This window comes from Pseudophryne corroboree, chromosome 1 (assembly GCF_028390025.1).
Source record: "Pseudophryne corroboree isolate aPseCor3 chromosome 1, aPseCor3.hap2, whole genome shotgun sequence".
NCBI classification, from domain to species: domain Eukaryota; kingdom Metazoa; phylum Chordata; class Amphibia; order Anura; family Myobatrachidae; genus Pseudophryne; species Pseudophryne corroboree.
In genome coordinates, this window is record NC_086444.1 from 974,495,937 (window position 1) to 974,520,406 (window position 24,470).

The 24,470-nt window shown below is 44.4% G+C and overlaps 1 protein-coding gene across 1 annotated transcript in view; it reads left to right on the top strand.

Moving 5' to 3' along the window:
- The window catches only part of DCHS2 (dachsous cadherin-related 2), a 402,858-nt gene that overhangs the window by 3,271 nt on the left and 375,117 nt on the right, over positions 1–24,470 (top strand). The gene's annotated exons all lie outside the window — the stretch shown is intronic.

A 24,470-nucleotide genomic window follows, 5' to 3' on the forward strand; every position in this document is an offset into this window, starting at 1 on the left:
ACCTCTCATTAAGGTTTATTTTATATAGATAATACAGTATCTTTCCAGGTGGGCTTTAAGTTTCCTAAAACCTCTGTATATTCCCTTTGCCCAAATATGTGTTCTTCAAATATCTCATTCCTGACTAACAAATAATTCTGTAGTCGTTTTATTGCAAAATGATTTGTTATTTTCAAATTATTCTACTTTCCCTCTGTTCGGGAGTTTGGGTATGTGTGTATTAGGGTTTTATGTATTCAGTCATTAATTGTATACAAAGAAAAGTAAATAAATAAATAAATAAACATCAGAAAAACAGCAAAGTTAAATGCAAAAAGTTGTTAAAAGTAAGAGGACTTGAGGGAATATGCTGGGATGATATCTCCCGGGATGTTATCTTCCAACATAAACTATTTCATCATGATAAAGATTTGTACCAGTTTGTCACACTTATGCCGCTTTCACATCGCAATGCCGGATCGCACCCGGGAATTGGAAACGGGTCCTTCCCAGGTGCGACTTGGCATTGGACCCTTTCACATTGGCTTCCCACACGGCAATATGCCAGGTCGGGTTGCCATCGTGGACGGGGGGCAGAGCTGGCATCGGGGGTGCGCGCAGAGGCAGGGCTGAGAGATGAGATCATCTCCAGGCCGCCTCTGCTATGCTGAGTGTAACCCTTCTTTATTCCCAGGTTAAATTACCGGGTCAGGCGACCCGGGAATTCGTCAGTGACCCCTTTCACACCGCACAGCTACCCATGTCGACCCAACAATATACAGGGTCGATACCGGGTTATTTGTGCGGTGCAGAAGGGGTATTAATAACTTCTGCTGAAATAAATAATTAATATTTAAAACACTGTTCAAGTAGATTCCTCCTTATCTGTGGTGACATCAGTTGTTGGCCAGTCCTGATCTAAGGGTATATTTACTAAAGCATTTACAACAGATATGTGGAGGTGTTGCCCATAGCAACCAATCAGATTCAGTCTCTAATTTTCTAGAATGAAGAGAAATGGAAGTTAAAATCTGATTGGTTGCTAGCTATGAGCAACAACACCACTTTTCGTATTTTAGAAACTTTAGTAAATCTACCCCCTACAGTTAGTGCAAGTAAAATCTCAGACTTATTCTGCTCCGAGACATACATCATCTTCAGTATAAGCAGAATAAGAGAGCACTCCAGCAGACTTTCCTGTTCTGAGATATCTGACTATCTGACATCTGCAGGCAGAAAGAGACAACTTTCCAGCTGACTCTCTCATTTGAGACACGCGACATCTGGAAGCAGAGTGAGAGCTCACTCCAGCCGACTCCCCAGCTCTGAGAGCAGGCCATTTGGCAATAACACACTATTGGGCCGCGCAGCTCATAGTTGATCGTTTGGATGACAGGTCCTTTTTTAACCTCAATTATTCAATTCAAGGACAGGTTATTGCAAGAGAAAAATATGTGGGATAAACAGGTGCACTCTAGTAAAATTGTGCTTGTTGAAAGCTATGAATTATTTTATTAGCAGATGTATGTGTTTTACCACATTACTATTTACATTTCTGTATCAATAAGAGATCAGTTTTTATTTCCACTTAGCTGGCTCGCATGATTTATATATGCTATGCATGTTACTTGAGGAAGCAAAACAGGTGTCCCAACCACAGTATGTTCTATGAATTGTCTTTTCCAGAGGCAAAAGTATTTGGTTTTCTCAGTCTATGGATTCAAAATCGCTGAGCAAGTTCCTTATACTAAAATAAAACTGTAAAGTGTAAGGTCTACTATGCTCATTGGAAAGCTGCAATTGCATCTGTTCAGATTTTTCAACCTACTCCACTTTTCCTTTTTAAAAGGTTTGATAAAGTTCATAATGATTATTTCTATTACAACATCATGTTATATTTCATCGTTATCATGTACTGCGCAGTATAACTTATCAAAAGCATGGTCAGGGCTGTTATGAAATCTGTTGGGCTTTCGGTAACAGAGAGAGGTGCAAAGTGAATGGGGTTGTGAATACCGGGGACCTCTGAAGGTCATCGTCAGGCCTACCTCTCCAGAGTCAGGCCTAAGACAAGCCCGGACACTTTGTACCTTGCACCCTTCTACAGTGCCCCTGCACAATGCATCAACTTACTTTCTGTGGGCGATATTCAATTGTTTATTGCTCCCGATCTCCTGTCTAAAGTGGTGGGAGATCGAGTGGGCGATATTCAATTGTTTCTTTTTATCACACTTGTTGCGCCCAGAGAGGTCAGGTTGAGCTGCATAAATTGGCTAAACCCAACCAAACTAATGGGCGAAAAGTGAAAGGTTCCGAAAAGTGAAAAGTCACTTTTCACTCATTTCAGCGCGCCATCCCCAGGGCAAGAAAAATAATTGAGTATTATGTCAATAGATATTTTTGAGGCCTCTGTGCCATAATCCTGATAGTCTACAGATACAGTCAGAAACTATATTGCACTAATTAGTGAGACCAGGTTTTAGCACACAATTGAGGCATCTCACTTAGGGGTGGGATGTTCTAAAGGGAAATAGATTTTGTCTGTATTTCCTATATGGACAAAGCCCTGCAATGCCAGGCTTTGGCGCGGTGTGTAATGCCTTCTTTGGGTGGAGTTATCCTATGGAAGCCTATGGTCTATTTTTGACATTGTGCTCTCAGGGGCGCTAATCTGATCCCGCCCAGCACCCCACGGGCCGCCGGGTCTCTCTGCACATGCAGGAACTGCTTGACCGAAACCCGGAAGTGCCGACACTGCAAAAGATTGCTCTTCTGGCACAAATGACAGCTCTTATCGGAGCTCCATTCGGGACATGGAGACACACACAAACACCCTATGTACACTGCACCCCGACCATATACTGTCCCTATATACAATGCAACCCCACCATATACTGTCCCTATATACAGTGCACCCCCATCCTCTTCCATATTCTGTACCACCCACCATATACTGCCCAATATACACACTGCATCCCCATACCCTCCATATAGTGCTCCCTATATACAAGGTACCCCCTCCTCCATATACTGCTCCCACCATATACCGCATACTCTGCACTCCCTCCTCCATATACTGTGCTGCAACCCCAGGTTACTTGCCATACCCGGACTCGGCAACAAGTTGCAGACTATACGATGTGTACCCAGCCCAACATCGGCAGCGACTTGGAAGGGGAGCTGGCATCGGCAAGTGCATGCACACTTGCCGATGCAGCAGCGACGGAGCGATGGCAGGGGCCATGCTGCATTCAACCAATCAGATTTTGTCTATCATTTTCTGTTGTGCAATAAATAATAGAATCTGTTTGCCACAGTTAACACCACCACTTTTCATTTTTTTTATTGAGTCATTCTTTATTAAATGTCAGATTTTAAACACTTACAAAAGACATCACATTCTCGATACAAGAACAGCTTATACCATACATTTCCCATGCATACATACATAAAAAAAAAAAACAACTTTATAAATACACGTTATCAATTATCTCCCAGATGCACCTTGAAGGAAGATTTGAAATGTCTTTTAGAGTACAATATAATTCAGTGAGCTATCTTAATTTCCTCTTTATTTCCCTAACTATCCTCCTCCCCTACGTTAGATCCTTCATTACCTTGAGCTCCTTATTCTTTATAATTACATTAAAACTAGAAATAATTTGTGAGGTGTATACTGAGTAAAAATAAAACAATACAATATAGATTAATTGCCTCCAAAATATAGAAAGTAAATTAAATGATTCTAGAACTACTGTGAACACTGTAAAACAGTGTCTGTGTATACCGATAACCACTTTTCATTTTTAGATGAGTTAAGGGTGGTACACATATAGAGATGTGTGCTTAAATTCCAAGCAATCTGACTAGATTGCTTAGAAATTAAGCCCACATTGCATCATGAGTAGTGGTGCCAGCGACAGCGCTGCGTGGCTCCGCGTGTCGCTATCACCGGCTCTAGATTTTTTTCCCCTCGCTCAGCACACATTGCTCTGTGTGCCGAGTGTCCTGAGTTGTGTGCTGAGTGATCTGTGCTATATTGTTCAGCACATATCTCTGGGAGAAATCTCCCGGTGTGTACCCTCCTTTATTAAATCAACCCTCCAGTGTCTGTATCACCTTCACCACAGAGCTCTGATCCCTCCCAAATTTAAATCATGCTCTCACCACCAGTAATGACATACTGTATATCTGGCGCATGATAGTGATCAGCAATCTGGTATTCACCTACTCTTCTCCCCAGTACCCGCAGCAGGGAGGAGGAGCCCCAGACTTGCCATGCCAAGACAAATAAAAGGCTTCCAGTGAAGGAGGAGGGGGAGGAGACTCATAGACACCTCCTCCCTTATCACTCACAGTCCAAATCCTGCATAATGCTAGCCCAGATCACATACTTACTGGTACTTATTACATATATGGAATGGACGATTACTACAAATCAATCTCTAGGCACCCTAAAAATCCATTTGCCCTTGCTGCAGCCAGAGTTGCCGACTGGCTAAATCAAACACTGTCCATTTAATGTCTATTTTTTTGTATTCCAGGAAAATATGTATAAATGCAGTGTGCAAGGGTGTTGTCTATACCCATAGCAGTCCATGTTCCAGAGGACAAAATTTGCCGTAAATATAGCTTCATAATAAATGTATCCAGGCATATGATATAAAAATAAAGAGGAGAAAATGACTGTGTATTTCATTCAGACTTAAGTAACAGATTGCTACTAATGCAATTAACACTCTGACCTATTGGATACTGACTGGGACTGGAGCAGACATTGTGGTGGGTATGACGTTATGCTGGTGTGTGAATTACTTTATAGTTAGTTACATCACTGGCAGTGTGCAAACAGAGCACATAAAAGGTCTCTAAGTACAATCACAATCAGCTTTCAGAAGTTCCATTGCTCTTCAGTTATTATGACTTCTCAATCAATATGTTAAAATTCTGAAAGCTATCAAATGTCACAGTCTAAAGGGAGCAGCAGATTCTTCCCTCTGTGTGCTATAATTCTGAACTTCTGTTCAGTTTTGTGGCATATGGCAAAGTGCTAGAGACACGGAATGGATGACTTGTCTCCTAATAAAGCATCTAAAAAATCTGTTATAATTGTGAAAAATGAAATTACAATTTATATGTTTTACAACACTTTCTCCCTTTCTTAGTTGTGCATGTTCTCTCTCTCTCTCTCTCTCTCTCTCTCTCTTTCTATCTATCTATCTATCTATCTATCTATCTATCTATCTATCTATCTATCTATCTATCTAGTGGTCAATACAATTGTTTTTTCTGGGTGTCCAGCGTAATAGATGCCCATCAAAGCAACTCAGTTTTTGCTCTGATCGGGCACCAATTATTTTTTAAGACGGGGTTTAGCCGCGAATATCGGCTAATCCCATCTACAGTAGTCCCCGCAATACAAAAAGATCCATTTGGGAGTCCAAAAGGGTCACTTTAGTTTTTACACATTTCTGCTCACCACCTCAGGCGGCTGCAAGCAGAAATATCGGCACTGATCAGATGTGTCCAGCTGTAAGGGCAGGTGGCTGTGTCCTGGCAGATAGCTAGTAAGAGCTATGAGGGAAGAGGGCAGGTGGTTGTGTCCTGGCAGAGAGTCACTTATGTCCCTCTCAGCAACTGACCAGGGTCCCTCTTTGGGCCCCTGACTGCTGAGTAGGGTTCCAGTGCATAGAGTATGCAGGTAATCACTCTGGGGATCTCTAGTTGACCAGGATCTACAGGTCCTTGGATGCCTAGTTCTGCATTTGATGGGTGCTGGGAAGAAACACTGCTGAGAGCAGGAGGGGTCACACAGGTGGGGGCTGGGATCCTGGCTGGAGACCTTCCGGATCAGTAATGCCACCGCCAAACTGAGCTCTGTTCAGGCTGTGTGTGTATGTCCCGGGGGTGATGATGATTCCAGGGCTCTTTACAGCCAGCAGGGCCCCAGTGCTCCCCACTGCAGCCAATCAGGAGCAGGCTGGGGCAGATTCATACAGGAGTCATGTGACAGGACACATTGAGCATCGGTGGCTATGCCCAGTGTATATTGTGCGGTGGGGATGACAAGGTCACAGTTATCCCCCTCAGCAGTGCTGGAAAAGGAGTCAGTTTGCCCCTCAGCAAATGACCTGGGCCCCTTTAACAAGCAGGGGGCTTGTCTAGACAGACATTAGGCCCACTATGTAACATGAATGTGTTTACCTGTTTACCTGTGACTTTTAGTTTATGGATCTATTTTAATTTTTACAGCAATATAGAAATGACAAAAGTCTATTTTTTCTTAACATGTTGAACACACTTTTATGGTCATAGTGATCCTGTTGTAGCTTATCGAGGGTGAACATGCTGGTACTAAAGATACTCAAAATATTTACCTAGCTTCCCCCCTTAGTGTAGATTTGTTTATGTATAACTACCAGAATTTCGGGCAGATTTATTAAAGCTTGGGGAGAGATAAAGTGCCAGCCAATCAGCTCCTGTTTTTTAAACACATCCTATAATATGGCAGTTAGGAGCAGAGGCGGTTGTATCTCAGACCTTACAGTGCAGGGGGCGGGGGAAAGGACCTCTTAGCACAGCATCACACAATGCTGCCGATCCCAGGGATAACCAGTCAGCACATATATTACATACAGCATAACATGTATGTTTATATGTGCTAAGTCCCCCCCATCCCGCCGCACTAGTTAGGAGTTGATTGGTTGGTACCTTATCTCTCTCCAAGCTTTAATAATTCTGCCCCTATGAGATTCCAGTAGAGATGTGCGGGTTCGGATTTACTCGGTTTTACTCGGATCTCAAAAACAGCATCTTATTGGCTTTTGGCTCTCACACGTTTTGGATAGCCAATAAGATAAATCCGGAAAAATCCAAACTTGCGCTATATTTTGCAAAAAGTAAATCTGAATCAGCACATCTCTAGTTTCCAGTACTAAGCCAGCAACATCACATACCAGAATGTATTGACATTGTGTTGCTCCAGAGAAACACAAAACAATACTTCCAATGTGACGGTTGATAATTTGCACAACATATTTCCTGCCACTTTGTTTCCATATAAAACTCTTTATACTCTTTCTCTCTTCTAGAGTTATTGTTCCTAGTTTTTCATTCTGTAACCCTCTATTACCAGTCTTATATTACTTGCTGTTTATATACTTGAAAAACGTTTTGGGATTTGTTTTGCTTACCTTAGTGATCTGTTTTTCAGCTTCATCCTTTACTAAGTTGTTTTTCTTTTTACATAGTTTTGTACATTCCTTATTATTTAATAATTACTTTTCAGTCCCTTCTAAGAGTTTAATGCTTTATTTTTTTCATATCACATCTAATACTTTTATACAATCTTGGCTTTCTGAGTGATATTGGGGGTCATTCAGACCTACTCGCTCGGTAGGTTTTTTTTTGCACTGCTGCAAGCAGATAGTCGCCGCCCATAGGGGAGTGTATTTTCGCTTTGCATGTGTGCAAACGCATGTGCAGCTAACCAGTACAAAAAAGTTTTGTGCAGCTTTGAGTAGCCCAGGACTTACTCAGCTGCTGCGATCACTTCAGCCTGTCTGGGACCGGATATGACGTCAGACACCCTCCCTGCAAACGCTTGGACACGCCTGCGTTTTTCCTACCACTCCCACAAAACGGTCAGTTGACACCCACAAACGCCTTCTTCCTGTCAATCTCCTTGCGATCGGCTGTCCGAATGAATTCTTCATACAATCCATCGCCCAGCAACGATCCGCTTTGTAGCTGTACGACGCGCCTGCGCATTGCAGTGCATATGCATGCTCAGTTCTGACCTGATTGCAGCGCAGCGAAAAATCCTATCATGCGATCAGGTCTGAATGACCCTCCTTGTTCACAATATCGCCTAGTGTGTACACTCATTATCATTAATGATGCGTACTCCCGCGCGTCGTTGATGACCCCCTCCCTCGTCTGAACATGTACAGACGAGGGAGGTCCTCGTTAATGACAGCAATGCAGCATGGTTGTCGTTCCCTCCGCCGTCGCTCCCTTCCCCACTGGCAGCGGCAATTGTGTATGCACTTACCGGCATCGACGGGCTCTGATATTGTGTATGGGGCTTTACATTTAACCAGATTGATAACTTTGTGTGCCCAGAAATGTTGCTGCATGTACTTGCAACAGTATTTATTTTTTCTTAAAGTTTTATAATATCTTTCATATGTTCTCCATACTTTTTCTTAAGGGTGCAATTTTCCTGTCTCTGAGAATCAATGGTCATCTGTGCTGGTTAAACTTTTAATAATAATAATAATAATAATATACAATTATTATTATTATTATTATTATTATTATTATTATTATTATGTATTTATTTTATATGTGCCTCAAAAGTTCCCTTACTCTGAAAAAGGGGAATAAAACTGACATTATGCTACATGAATACAGACTAAAACAAATAAATGATAATATAATCTCCTTGTCTAGCGATTGTGCTCTAAAGCCAAGGGGGTGAGGCCTCATCTCATCTGTCCCTAGCAGCCACTGAGAGCTGTGATGGGGTACAGCTCTCAGTGGCTGCTAGGGACAGATGGAGTGAGGCCCCAACCCCTGGTAGGAGATAGAGAAAGAGATATTAAAGGGACAGAGAGAGAGACGGGAGGGAGAAAGATGGGGAGGGAGAAAGAAATGGGGAGGAAGAAAGAGAGCTGCTGAGGGAGAGAGATATGGGGGAGGTACAGTAGACAGTAATATGTGGGAAGAGACAGGAATAAAGAAACCCCTGCAGTGCCCAGCACAATAGCTAACAACCTGCGGAATGACAGGTTCAAAGTACTATTAAGTACTGTATATAATATAATGTGTCAAGCTAGCGTATTTATGCTTGGGGGGAAAAGGGAAGAGGGTCCTGTTTACCCATTTCTTTCCACATTTTTACATATAGACAAATCCCTACTCTATCATGCCTTTCCATGCTATGTACTTCCAAATTTACTGACCAGTCTCGTCTTTCACCCAGCCAAGTCTCAGATCTATCTACCAAATCATAGCTCTCTTCCAATAACATACTTTCTAGCTCACCTAATGTGAATGGATGAATCATAGCATTTCTTCCCATATATTTCCTCGAAACGCTCCCACTCCTAATTTTCCCATTAATACCTGCTGTTTATAATAATTCTTGGCTAAAAGGAAAAAGGTTAAAATAAAAATACAACTATTTCTCAAAGTGTCTTTGATCAATGAAGTGCTGAGGTCATAAGGCGCTGCCTTCAAAAGGTATTATGAGATCTATGAACAATGATACATGATAGATACCGGACAAGGCCATTTTGCAGTACTTAACTTGCTTGAAGGGACTCTTTCATGCTCTAGTGCCTCATTCTTAACTGATACAGTGTTTATATCATAAGCAATGTCAGGAAGCATGGAGCGTGAAAGCTGGTAAAGCCTGTCCGTGGAAACACAGTCAGCAATGCTTGCTGATTCTTTGTGATAACTCTCTTACTGTACGTAACGTCACCATAGTAGACTGATTCCAGGCAGACAAGGTGCATCTACTTTGATCTAACAGCCTATGCATACTTCTTTGAGAGCCATGTAACGGAAAACATTCCCTCCATGAGTAAAGCATATCATCAGAGGGAAAAAGGAATATTTTATCACGCGTCTGTCTTTACTTATGGTCATGTAAATATATCTGTACATGACTGCAGGCAAGCATAAGCATTTGCTCAATATTCAATCATAAAGAGCTGTATGTACAATATAACATATTTCTACATGTTGACCATAAAGCTGGGAATGTCCGTGTCCTGCTACATATAAACCACAGAGACAATGAAAAGTCTGTAAAAATGGCATCTTACATAGAGTGTAATAGAAGAATAGTAAGAACTGGACAGTTGATTAATAGTGACACGGGGACCTTATCGGGGACTGTGGAGACATCTTGTATGAACCTATGGCCTATCCAGTAATACATGCAGATGTAAAGTATGAATTTCCATATAAGAAAGACGTATTGGGCTTACTAGATACGTATTGTGCATGGCTATATGTTAATTGTCCTTATAGGGTCAGTTTATTACATTTTAGTCAAGTGTCATTTTTTATACAACATATTACCTGGATTTATAGTAGTACAAGGCAGTACTATCACAGTACTCATCAGTACTATCACAGTGCTAGGCAGTACCATTGCAGTACTAGGCAGTACTATAACAGTACTCGGCAGTACTATCACAGTGCTAGGCAGTACTCTCAGAGGACTCAGCAGTACTATCACAGTGCTAGGCAGTACTATCACAGTACTATGCAGTACTATCACAGTGCTAGGCAGTACTATCACAGTACTCGGCAGTACTATCACAGTACTCTGCAGTACTATCACAGTACTCAGCAGTACTATTACAGTGCTATGCTGTACATCACAGTACTAGGCTGTACTATCACAGTATTTGGCAGTACAGGTTGAGTATCCCATATCCAAATATTCCGAAATACGGAATATTCCGAAATACGGACTTTTTTGAGTGAGAGTGAGATAGTGAAACCTTTGTTTTTTGATGGCTCAATGTACACAAACTTTGTTTAATACACAAAGTTATTAAAATATTGTATTAAATGACCTTCAGGCTTTGTGTATAAGGTGTATATGAAACATAAATGAATTGTGTGAATGTACACACACTTTGTTTAATGCACAAAGTTATAAAAAATATTGGCTAAAATTACCTTCAGGCTGTGTGTATAAGGTGTATATGTAACATAAATGCATCCTGTGCTTAGCTTTAGGTCCCATCACCATGATATCTCATTGTGGTATGCAATTATTCCAAAATACGGAAAAATCTGATATCCAAAATACCTCTGGTCCCAAGCATTTTGGATAATGGAGACTCAACCTGTACTATCACAGTACTCGGTATTGCTATCACAGTACTCAGCAGTACTATCACAGTGCTAGGCAGTACTATCAAGTACTCGTCAGGACTATCACAGTACTCAACAGTTCTATTACAGTGCTAGAAAGTACTAGGCAGTACTATAACAGTACTTGGCAGTACTATCACAGTGCTAGGCAGTACTATCACAGTACTCAGCAGTACTATCACAGTACTCAGCAGTACTATCACAGTGCTAGGCAGTACTATCACAGTACTAGGTAGTACTATCACAGTACTCAGCAGTACTATCACAATGCTAGGCAGTACTATCACAGTACTCAGCATTACTATCACAGTGCTAGGTACTACTATCACAGTACTCGGTAGTACTATCACAGAGGGATAATAGTTACTTACCGCTTCACCGAGCCAGTCTCTGTCATCGGACAAAAAAATAAAACAGGTGTAAAACAAAGCAAGCACACAATGGCCCTCATTCCGAGTTGTTCGCTCGCAAGCTGCTTTTAGCAGTTTTGCACACGCTAAGCCGCCGCCTACTGGGAGTGAATCTTAGCATAGTAAAATTGCGAGCGAAAGATTAGCAGAATTGCGAATAGACACTTCTTAGCAGTTTCTGAGTAGCTCCAAACTTACTCGGCAACTGCGATCAGTTCAGTCAGTTTCGTTCCTGGTTTGACGTCACAAACACACCCAGCGTTCGCCCAGACACTCCCCCGTTTCTCCAGCCACTCCCGCGTTTTTCCCAGAAACGGCAGCGTTTTTTCACACACTCCCATAAAACGGCCAGTTTCCGCCCAGAAACACCCACTTCCTGTCAATCACACTACGATCACCAGAACGAAGAAAAAACCTCGTAATGCCGTGAGTAAAATTCCTAACTGCATAGCAAATTTACTTGGCTCAGTCGCAGTGCGAACATTGCGCATGCGCAATTAGCGGAAAATCGCTGCGATGCGAAGAAAATTACCAAGCGAACAACTCGGAATGACCCCCCCATATTTATATCAAATATTACATACATTATATCATTCATTTTTTACATACATTTGTAAATGTTTATTTCAATCATAAAATTAATATTATTAAAACATGACTATATTTAAGAAATGCTTTTTTGTATTAAGATGGAGTGGCCAGACCAGGCAACAAGGTGTTACATATTAAATAGGCTCCCCTATGTTTATGTATGTGTGTACTTTAGGTGGAGACTGGCCATTGGACTCACTGTGTTACATAGTCCCTATTATATTCTGAATCCACATCATACTAAAGTATATGGGCCTGAGGGTGGGGTATAAGGATGCACCAATTGGCATTACAGCCTGCACAGGCTCTGAAATTGGACATCTCAGTCTTTGCACTTTCTTCCGCACAGATGTAAGGGAAGTAGTGTGTAGGTATCTGCATAAACTCACAGGTGGGCAACCTTCAGTGCACGCTACTGCATTTGCTATTGCATGCGACTCAGAATCAGTACCTATGCTGTGTTGACATACTGTACATTATGTGTTTTTGCTGGTATTTGAGGCACATGTGTATATGACACATGTTTGACAAACTCCTTACAGCATAAACCACAGTATATCTGTTTAGTACGATATTTTCAGAAGGCTGAACCGTGGCTAATAAAGTGTAACCGCCAGTAATTCTACCTTCCTCCTCTCACTCGCTGTTCATGATCTTTTGATTATTCCCTGATCACCTTTCCTTAAGACTGTCTGTATTATAGTATAGAAGAGCTGAACTGTGACTACTATACCCCATTGCACTCTACCTAATACCTCAATGTTCAAAAGAATGCTAAAGAACTGAAGTTATGTTCCTAGTTCCTACTGCCCCTTCTATTTACAATACTCTAAGAATCAAGTCATTCCTTTCAACCGACTTCACTGTCCATACTCAGTGTATCCATAAATCATTTTTATTTCTACTAGTTTATAAATGTACACAAGAAGCTTCATTTGTATGCGGTTACTTGACATATTTTGCATATTTCTAAAAAAAAACCCTGATTACAGTACATTTAAATGGGGTATATATTCAGGTGCACTCATCCGTAAAAGTTGTTACTTTTCATCATAATATCCAACAAAGTATTCTGGAAATATCATGCATTATTAGACCGACTTTCATAATGAATTTTTCTTTCAATAATTTATCAAAATAAAGTAAAACTTTCCTGCTGTCATTGTTCACAAATACTTTCTTTTTTGTTACCCACTCTCTCCTGGCAGATTAAGTGGTAATATAATATTGTAAGAATTAAAGTGGCTTTGAATAGTTCATAATGAACATGATAGAAATGGGTGCTTCCAAAATTTATATTTTTAAAACAGTCGTTTTAGTAAATCTGTGTTTAATGCTTTAATGACACCACTTTATTATGTATATTAGAATGATGGGTCCACTTTTTTAACTTTTTTTTTAGTAATACATCTTTTAAATTTAGGTAAGATACAATTGGCGGTATTCAAATGTTATTCCTGCCGGCAGCCACTAGATGGCGTCGAACAGAGCTATTCAAATGTAGCTCCGTTCGGGCGCAATGAAGATAACAGGGCTGGCAACAGAAATCTTGGGGCCCGGCACACTTATGTTTTTCGGGCAGTCCATCCTTCCCTGGTAGGTTCAGGTTGGTCAGACGGTTGGCTCATCCCTCCTGTGTTTCCCAAGCCTCATCCCCCATCTCTCCAGCTTTATCCCCGCTTGTGTTTCTTAGTTTCATTCCCCAATGTGTTCCTTTAGACTTATTCACATGAGTCTATCCATCTCCTGAAATCAGCTCATAAACCCTGTGTCTCTGTGCCTTATCTGCCCTTTGTCTCTCTGATTTCCTACCCAGTGTACTGTATCTCAGCCACCCCAACGTGTCTTTCAGCCTTAACCCACCCCCTGTGTCTCTCAATTTCATTCTCCTCCTGTGTCTCTCAGCCTCACCCCCCACGTTTCTCAACCTATCCCCTCTGTGTCTTTCAGCATCACCCCACCACCACCGGCATCACCACCACCCTGTTTCTCTTATCTCCATTATCCTGTGTGTGTCTTCAGAACATCCCCTGTCTTTAGCTCCATCACCCCCTGTATCACATTACCTACCACGGCATCCCGACAATGAGGATTCCGACATCAGATAAGGGTAAGTATTTTACCCCTCTCCTGCCATCTACCCTAACCTTAACCCTTGGGGGATGGCAGCTATGGTTAACCACATACCTAGTGTCACGACCTGGTCCCTGATGGTCTCAGATGGTGTGCTGAGAGGAGGAGTTACTGAGTGGGAAGGCAACAGCAGACGAGGTGGACATATGTAGGACTTCTTTATACACTAGCCAACCCGGGATGTTGGCAATACCTAACAAGAGGCGCGGGCACTAACCTACTAACCTGCTAGAGATTTTCACCAGTGACCCCCCCCCCCTCCCAGGGGATATGGGCTTTGCGGCGCCCAGCAAGCATTTCGCGGCATCTAGTCGGGTATCTGGTAGTTAGTAGAAAGGCAAGAGATCATATTTGATACAGTAGGTGCTAGAGAGTGCTTGAAGACAATCAATGATACAGACGGTATTGATGAATATTCAAAGGCCATTGATGTTCCAATTGTAAAGCTCAACGGACTATGTTGTGCTATATAAGAAACTGTAAATAAAATAAAGAAATAATCGATGTTGGAGATCAGTGAAGATAACTGATGGCAATCGGTACTGGAGAATACTTCAAGACAATCAATGTTAAACGATGTTGGAGATCAGTTAAGATAACCGATGGCAATCGGTACTGGGGAACACTTGAAGACAATCGATGTTAATCAATGTTTGTAGATCACTGAAGATAACCAATGGCATTCAGTACTCGAGAATACTTGAAAACAATCAGTGTTAATCGAGGTTGAAGATCATTGAAGATAACCGATGACAATTGGTACTGGAGAATACTTAAAGACCATCGAGGTTAATCAATGTTGGGATGCACTGGAGATCCTAGTAGGGACACAGTACGAGTCTGGGAACATCAAACAGGAGCTTGCAGTCACTAGAGGAAGAAGTTGTTCGGGTAACTTCCTGTTCCCAGGATCCTGCTTATATACCCTCAGGTAACTTTCCATTGATGGAGAGAGTCAGCTGAGACAGTGGTGGAACTACCACCAGCGCAAGCAGCAGTGCTGTAACTAGGTGTGTGCTGATGGTGCCTTGCCCACAGCGCACATGCACAGAAGGCGCACCATCGGCAGCACACCCCCACCCGCCCGCCGGCCGCCACACTGGCAGCAGCATTCGCTATAGAGTCCAGCGCCGTCTCTCTGAACGGGTCCCTGAGCGCCTCTCCTCCTCATCCCTCCTCCCCTCCCCCAGCACAATGCGCTGTCAGGTCTCCGCCGGTGCCTGTCTCCCGCCTACGCCGCTGCCTCTGCAGGGGACTCGGGAGCGCAGCCGCCAGCTCCCGGTTCTCTCCCTTCAAACTCTGCCCTGGATGCCGGATCGCCACCCCCGCAACTCGGGAGCCTGTCCTGGCTTACTCAGTCTCCCTGTGCCCCACCAAGCGCTGCGAGGAGCTTTGAGAGGAGGAGAACGCACTCGGGCAGGCTGCAGTTTTCCATCCCCTGACTTGTGAGTAGCAGCACTGTATATTTAGCCACATATTATGTATATTATATCACCAAGTGTGAAAGGGGACACTGTCTGCCATAATGTGTAAAAAGGGGACACTGTCTGCCGTAATGTTTAATAAGGGGGACGCTGTCTGCCGTAATGTGTAATAAGGGGGATGCTGTCTGCCTTAATGTGTAAAAAAGGGGATGCTGTCTGCCGTAATGTGTAAAAAGGGGGACACTGTCTGCCGTAATGTGTAAAAAGGGAGATGCTGTCTGCCGTAATGTGTAAAAAGGGGACGCTGTCTGCCGTAATGTGTAAAAAGGGGACGCTGTCTGCCGTAATGTGTAATAAGGGGGACGCTGTCTGCCGTAATGTGTAAAAAGGGGAATCTGTCTGCCGTAATGTTGAAGGGGGATGCTGTCTGCCGTAATATGTAAAAAATGGGACTTTGTCTGCCGTAATGTGTAAAAAGGGAGACGCTGTCTGCCGTAATGTGTAAATAGGGGAACGCTGTCTGCCGTAATGTGTAAAAAAGGGACACTGTCTGCCGTAATGTGTAAAAAGGGGACGCTGTCTGCCGTAATGTGTAATAAGGGGGACGCTGTCTGCCGTAATGTGTAAAAAGGGGAATCTGTCTGCCGTAATGTTGAAAAAGGGGGACGCTGTCTGCTGTAATGTGTAAAAAAGGGGACTCTGTCTGCCGTAATGTGTAATAAGGGGGACGCTGTCTGCCGTAATGTGTAAAAAGGGGAATCTGTCTGCCGTAATGTGTAATAAGGGGGACGCTGTCTGCCGTAATGTGTAAAAAGGGGGACGCTGTCTGCCGTAATGTGTAAAAAGGGGGACTGTCTGCTGTAATGTGTAAAAGTGGCTCTACCTGGTGTAGTGGCGCTACTGTGCAGCGTCATTTGAATAATGGAGACTACTGTGCACCGTAGTATGAATTGGTATTATTTTGTGGCCACGCCCCTTCCCCATGAAGCCACACCCCAATATATTTTTTGCACGCCTATGGCGCGCACTGCCCCTATCTGCATGGGGTGAGGGCACCAATGCAGTTTCTTGCACACAGCGCTAAAATGCCTAGTTACGGCACTGGCAAGCGGTGCCTGCACTGGGGCCCACCGCTGTCAAGGGGCCCAAAGCCAGCGGCATGTAATGAGTCAAACTGACTCATTACATGCCGCCTGCCGCAGTGTGCTGCGGGCCAATGAAGAGGAGAGGAGCAGAGCGCAGGGACGCAGCTATGGGGAGAAGGAGTAGGAGGGAGAGGGACTGGGGAGCCACAGCAATGCACTGAAATTGGTGGCGGCGCCGCTGCAGCTGTGCTTCTCCTTCCACATAGGCTTGCCGCCGCCGCTGTAAATGCTGGGATGCGCTTTCCTCATCACAGCGGCAGTGGCCAGCCTATGTGGAAGGAGAGTTACAGCTGCAGTGGCGCCGCCACCAATTACAGTGTGCTGCTGTGCTCCCTCCTCCTCGTCCTCCCTCCTCCTCCTTCTCCTCTGCCCAAAATCTGCCTGAGTGCTGTAATGTGTAAAAAGGGGACGCTGTCTGCCGTAATGTGTAAAATATGGACGCTGTCTGCCGTAATGTGTAAGAAGGGGGACTGTCTGCTGTAATGTGTAAAAAGGGGACGCTGTCTGCCATAATGTGTAAAATATGGACGCTGTCTACCGTAATGTGTAAGAAGGGAAAAGAAAAAAATTGTGAAAAACTCATGTCGACCTTTTGACCTGTCAACCTAGAACATGTCGACCTAGAGACCCTGTCGACCTAGAAACCCTGTCGGCCTAGTTACTGTTGACCAATAGTGGTCGACCTAGACACTGTCGACCTAGTTACTGTCTACCTAGAGACCGGATCCCGGCCCTGAGCAGGTCCCCTCACCAGATTCTCTCCAGCACAGTACCCCCATTGCATCCAAATAATCACCCCCCTCTCCACATCCTAAATCTAGGACACATCCACATCCTAAACCGGAACGGTTCCCATCTGTATGTGTATCTCTACCCTGTTATGTCATACTGTACTTTGCATCCCTGAGTGCGCTGAATATTGTATATATATATATATATATATATATATATATATATATATATATACATACACCTGTGTGGCCAGCAATCCCTTTTTTAAATAATATTTCTCTTACGCCCTAGCGGATGCTGGGGTCCACATTAGTACCGTGGGGTATAGACGGGTCCACCAGGAGCCATTGGCACTTTAAGAGTTTGAGAATGTAGGCTGGCTCCTCCCTCTATGCCCCTCCTACCAGACTCAGTTTAGAAAATGTGACCGGAGGAGCAGGTCACAGCTAGGGGAGCTCTACAGAGTTCTTTAGAAAAAGGTTTTTTTAGAGTTTGTTATTTTACAGGGAGGCTGCTGGCAACAGCCTCCCTGCTTCGTGGGACTAAGGGGGGGGAGTAGTGTCCGCCCTGCGGGGTCTGAGCCACTATCTCCGCTGACAGGACACTGAACTCCTGAGGGGATCGATCCTTACCCGCCACAGGGGATCGCTCACCCCAGCAGCATGCCGCCACCCCCTTACAGAGCCAGAAGATTGGTGGAGCTGCAATGTCAGAGGTAACAAGAATCATCCTCTGGGCAGAAAAACACCCGTTGGTGCTGTCAGCAATCTTCATTCTGGGAGTAGACAACTGGGAAGCGGACTTCCTCAGCAGAAACGATCTCCATCCAGGAGAGTGGGGTCTCCATCCAGAGGTATTCATGGAGGTGACAAATCTTTGGGGTATACCTCAAATAGACATGATGGCCTCTCGTCTCAACAAGAAGCTTCGGTGGTATTGTTCCAGGTCGAGGGACCCGCAAGTAGAGATGAGCGCCTGAAATTTTTCGGGTTTTGTGTTTTGGTTTTGGGTTCGGTTCCGCGGCCGTGTTTTGGGTTCGAACGCGTTTTGGCAAAACCTCACCGAATTATTTTTGTCGGATTCGGGTGTGTTTTGGATTCGGGTGTTTTTTTCAAAAAACCCTAAAAAACAGCTTAAATCATAGAATTTGGGGGTAATTTTGATCCCAAAGTATTATTAACCTCAAAAAACATAATTTACACTCATTTTCAGCCTATTCTGAACACATCACACCTCACAATATTATTTTTAGTCCTAAAATTTGCACCGAGGTCGCTGTGTGAGTAAGATAAGCGACCCTAGTGGCCGACACAAACACCGGGCCCATCTAGGAGTGGCACTGCAGTGTCACGCAGGATGTCCCTTCCAAAAAACCCTCCCCAAACAGCACATGACGCAAAGAAAAAAAGAGGCGCAATGAGGTAGCTGTGTGAGTAAGATTAGCGACCCTAGTGGCCGACACAAACACCGGGCCCATCTAGGAGTGGCACTGCAGTGTCACGCAGGATGGCCCTTCCAAAAAACCCTCCCCAAACAGCACATGACGCAAAGAAAAAAAGAGGCGCAATGAGGTAGCTGTGTGAGTAAGATTAGCGACCCTAGTGGCCGACACAAACACCGGGCCCATCTAGGAGTGGCACTGCAGTGTCACGCAGGATGGCCCTTCCAAAAAACCCTCCCCAAACAGCACATGACGCAAAGAAAAAAAGAGGCGCAATGAGGTAGCTGACTGTGTGAGTAAGATTAGCGACCCTAGTGGCCGACACAAACACCGGGCACATCTAGGAGTGGCACTGCAGTGTCACGCAGGATGTCCCTTCCAAAAAACCCTCCCCAAACAGCACATGACGCAAAGAAAAAAAGAGGCGCAATGAGGTAGCTGTGTGAGTAAGATTAGCGACCCTAGTGGCCGACACAAACACCGGGCCCATCTAGGAGTGGCACTGCAGTGTCACGCAGGATGTCCCTTCCAAAAAACCCTCCCCAATCAGCACATGATGCAAAGAAAAAGAAAAGAAAAAAGAGGTGCAAGATGGAATTATCCTTGGGCCCTCCCACCCACCCTTATGTTGTATAAACAAAACAGGACATGCACACTTTAACCAACCCATCATTTCAGTGACAGGGTCTGCCACACGACTGTGACTGATATGACGGGTTGGTTTGGACCCCCCCCAAAAAAGAAGCAATTAATCTCTCCTTGCACAAACTGGCTCTACAGAGGCAAGATGTCCACCTCATCTTCACCCTCCGATATATCACCGTGTACATCCCCCTCCTCACAGATTATCAATTCGTCCCCACTGGAATCCACCATCTCAGCTCCCTGTGTACTTTGTGGAGGCAATTGCTGCTGGTCAATGTCTCCGCGGAGGAATTGATTATAATTCATTTTAATGAACATCATCTTCTCCACATTTTCTGGATGTAACCTCGTACGCCGATTGCTGACAAGGTGAGCGGCGGCACTAAACACTCTTTCGGAGTACACACTTGTGGGAGGGCAACTTAGGTAGAATAAAGCCAGTTTGTGCAAGGGCCTCCAAATTGCCTCTTTTTCCTGCCAGTATAAGTACGGACTGTGTGACGTGCCTACTTGGATGCGGTCACTCATATAATCCTCCACCATTCTATCAATGTTGAGAGAATCATATGCAGTGACAGTAGACGACATGTCCGTAATCGTTGTCAGGTCCTTCAGTCCGGACCAGATGTCAGCATCAGCAGTCGCTCCAGACTGCCCTGCATCACCGCCAGCGGGTGGGCTCGGAATTCTGAGCCTTTTCCTCGCACCCCCAGTTGCGGGAGAATGTGAAGGAGGAGATGTTGACAGGTCGCGTTCCGCTTGACTTGACAATTTTGTCACCAGCAGGTCTTTCAACCCCAGCAGACCTGTGTCTGCCGGAAAGAGAGATCCAAGGTAGGCTTTAAATCTAGGATCGAGCACGGTGGCCAAAATGTAGTGCTCTGATTTCAACAGATTGACCACCCGTGAATCCTTGTTAAGCGAATTAAGGGCTGCATCCACAAGTCCCACATGCCTAGCGGAATCGCTCCGTGTTAGCTCCTTCTTCAATGCCTCCAGCTTCTTCTGCAAAAGCCTGATGAGGGGAATGACCTGACTCAGGCTGGCAGTGTCTGAACTGACTTCACGTGTGGCAAGTTTAAAGGGCATCAGAACCTTGCACAACGTTGAAATCATTCTCCACTGCACTTGAGACAGGTGCATTCCATCTCCTATATCGTGCTCAATTGTATAGGCTTGAATGGCCTTTTGTTGCTCCTCCAACCTCTGAAGCATATAGAGGGTTGAATTCCACCTCGTTACCACTTCTTGCTTCAGATGATGGCAGGGCAGGTTCAGTAGTTTTTGGTGGTGCTCCAGTCTTCTGTACGTGGTGCCTGTACGCCGAAAGTGTCCCGCAATTTTTCTGGCCACCGACAGCATCTCTTGCACGCCCCTGTCGTTTTTTAAAAAATTCTGCACCACCAAATTCAAGGTATGTGCAAAACATGGGACGTGCTGGAATTTGCCCATATTTAATGCACACACAATATTGCTGGCGTTGTCCGATGCCACAAATCCACAGGAGAGTCCAATTGGGGTAAGCCATTCCGCGATGATCTTCCTCAGTTGCCGTAAGAGGTTTTCAGCTGTGTGCGTATTCTGGAAAGCGGTGATACAAAGCGTAGCCTGCCTAGGAAAGAGTTGGCGTTTGCGAGATGCTGCTACTGGTGCCGCCGCTGCTGTTCTTGCGGCGGGAGTCCATACATCTACCCAGTGGGCTGTCACAGTCATATAGTCCTGACCCTGCCCTGCTCCACTTGTCCACATGTCCGTGGTTAAGTGGACATTGGGTACAACTGCATTTTTTAGGACACTGGTGAGTCTTTTTCTGACGTCCGTGTACATTCTCGGTATCGCCTGCCTAGAGAAGTGGAACCTAGATGGTATTTGGTAACGGGGGCACACTGCCTCAATAAATTGTCTAGTTCCCTGTGAACTAACGGCGGATACCGGACGCACGTCTAACACCAACATAGTTGTCAAGGACTCAGTTATCCGCTTTGCAGTAGGATGACTGCTGTGATATTTCATCTTCCTCGCAAAGGACTGTTGAACAGTCAATTGCTTACTGGAAGTAGTACAAGTGGGCTTACGACTTCCCCTCTGGGATGACCATCGACTCCCAGCGGCAACAACAGCAGCGCCAGCAGCAGTAGGCGTTACACGCAAGGATGCATCGGAGGAATCCCAGGCAGGAAAGGACTCGTCAGACTTGCCAGTGACATGGCCTGCAGGACTATTGGCATTCCTGGGGAAGGAGGAAATTGACACTGAGGGAGTTGGTGGGGTGGTTTGCGTGAGCTTGGTTACAAGAGGAAGGGATTTACTGGTCAGTGGACTGCTTCCGCTGTCACCCAAAGTTTTTGAACTTGTCACTGACTTATTATGAATGCGCTGCAGGTGACGTATAAGGGAGGATGTTCCGAGGTGGTTAACGTCCTTACCCCTACTTATTACAGCTTGACAAAGGGAACACACGGCTTGACACCTGTTGTCCGCATTTCTGGTGAAATACCTCCACACCGAAGAGCTGATTTTTTTGGTATTTTCACCTGGCATGTCAACGGCCATATTCCTCCCACGGACAACAGGTGTCTCCCCGGGTGCCTGACTTAAACAAACCACCTCACCATCAGAATCCTCCTGGTCAATTTCCTCCCCAGCGCCAGCAACACCCATATCCTCCTCATCCTGGTGTACTTCAACACTGACATCTTCAATCTGACTATCAGGAACTGGACTGCGGGTGCTCCTTCCAGCACTTGCAGGGGGCATGCAAATAGTGGAAGGCGCATGCTCTTCACGTCCAGTGTTGGGAAGGTCAGGCATCGCAAACGACACAATTGGACTCTCCTTGTGGATTTGGGATTTCAAAGAACGCACAGTTCTTTGCGGTGCTTTTGCCAGCTTGAGTCTTTTCAGTTTTCTAGCGAGAGGCTGAGTGCTTCCATCCTCATGTGAAGCTGAACCACTAGCCATGAACATAGGCCAGGGCCTCAGCCGTTCCTTGCCACTCCGTGTGGTAAATGGCATATTGGCAAGTTTACGCTTCTCCTCCGACAATTTTATTTTAGGTTTTGGAGTCCTTTTTTTTCTGATATTTGGTGTTTTGGATTTGACATGCTCTGTACTATGACATTGGGCATCGGCCTTGGCAGACGACGTTGCTGGCATTTCATCGTCTCGGCCATGACTAGTGGCAGCAGCTTCAGCACGAGGTGGAAGTGGATCTTGATCTTTCCCTAATTTTGGAACCTCAACTTTTTTGTTCTCCATATTTTATAGGCAGAACTAAAAGGCACCTCAGGTAAACAATGGAGATGGATGGATTGGATAGTTTACTAGTATACAATTATGGACGGACTGCCACGGTTAGGTGGTATAAAAAAACCACGGTTAGGTGGTATATATTATAATAATAATACAATTATGGATGGACGGACTGCCTGCCGACTGCCGACACAGAGGTAGCCACAGCCGTGAACTACCGCACTGTACACTGGTTGATAAAGAGATAGTAGTATACTCGTAACAACTAGTATGACACTATGACGACGGTATAAAGAATGGAAAAAAAACCACGGTTAGGTGGTATATATTATAATAATAATACAATTATGGATGGACGGACTGCCTGCCGACTGCCGACACAGAGGTAGCCACAGCCGTGAACTACCGCACTGTACACTGGTTGATAAAGAGATAGTAGTATACTCGTAACAACTAGTATGACACTATGACGACGGTATAAAGAATGAAAAAAAAACCACGGTTAGGTGGTATATATTATAATAATAATACAATTATGGATGGACGGACTGCCTGCCGACTGCCGACACAGAGGTAGCCACAGCCGTGAACTACCGCACTGTACACTGGTTGATAAAGAGATAGTAGTATACTCGTAACAACTAGTATGACACTATGACGACGGTATAAAGAATGGAAAAAAAACCACGGTTAGGTGGTATATATTATAATAATAATACAATTATGGATGGACGGACTGCCTGCCGACTGCCGACACAGAGATAGCCACAGCCGTGAACTACCGCACTGTACACTGGTTGATAAAGAGATAGTAGTATACTCGTAACAACTAGTATGACACTATGACGACGGTATAAAGAATGGAAAAAAAACCACGGTTAGGTGGTATATATTATAATAATAATACAATTATGGATGGACGGACTGCCTGCCGACTGCCGACACAGAGGTAGCCACAGCCGTGAACTACCGCACTGTACACTGGTTGATAAAGAGATAGTAGTATACTCGTAACAACTAGTATGACACTATGACGACGGTATAAAGAATGGAAAAAAAACCACGGTTAGGTGGTATATATTATTATAATAATAATACAATTATGGATGGACGGACTGCCTGCCGACTGCCGACACAGAGGTAGCCACAGCCGTGAACTACCGCACTGTACACTGGTTGATAAAGAGATAGTAGTATACTCGTAACAACTAGTATGACACTATGACGGTATAAAGAAAGAAAAAAAAATACCACGGTTAGGTGGTATATATTGTAATACAATTATGGATGGACGGACTGCCTGCCGAGTTCCGACTGCCGACACAGAGGTAGCCACAGCCGTGAACTACCGCACTGTACTGTGTCTGCTGCTAATATAGACTGGTTGATAAAGAGATAGTATACAATACATACAACAATGAATATACTACTATACTGGTGGTCAGGCACTGGTCACCACTAGTCACACTGGCAGTGGCACTCCTGCAGCAAAAGTGTGCACTGTTTAATTTTAAATTAATATAATATTATGTACTCCTGGGGGCTCCTGCTATAACAACCTGCAGTGCTCCCCAGTCTCCCCCACAATTATTATAAGCTTTGCCTTTTATACATTGATGTGCAGCACACTGGGCTGAGCTGAGTGCACACAGACTGAGTCACACTGTGTGACTGGCTGCTGCTGTGTATCGTTTTTTTTCAGGCAGAGAACGGATATAGCAGAGAACGGATATATATTAAAATAAATAAAAGTTAACTAACAACAACTGCACTGGTCACTGTGGTAAACTCTGTCTGACTCTGCACAATCTCTCTC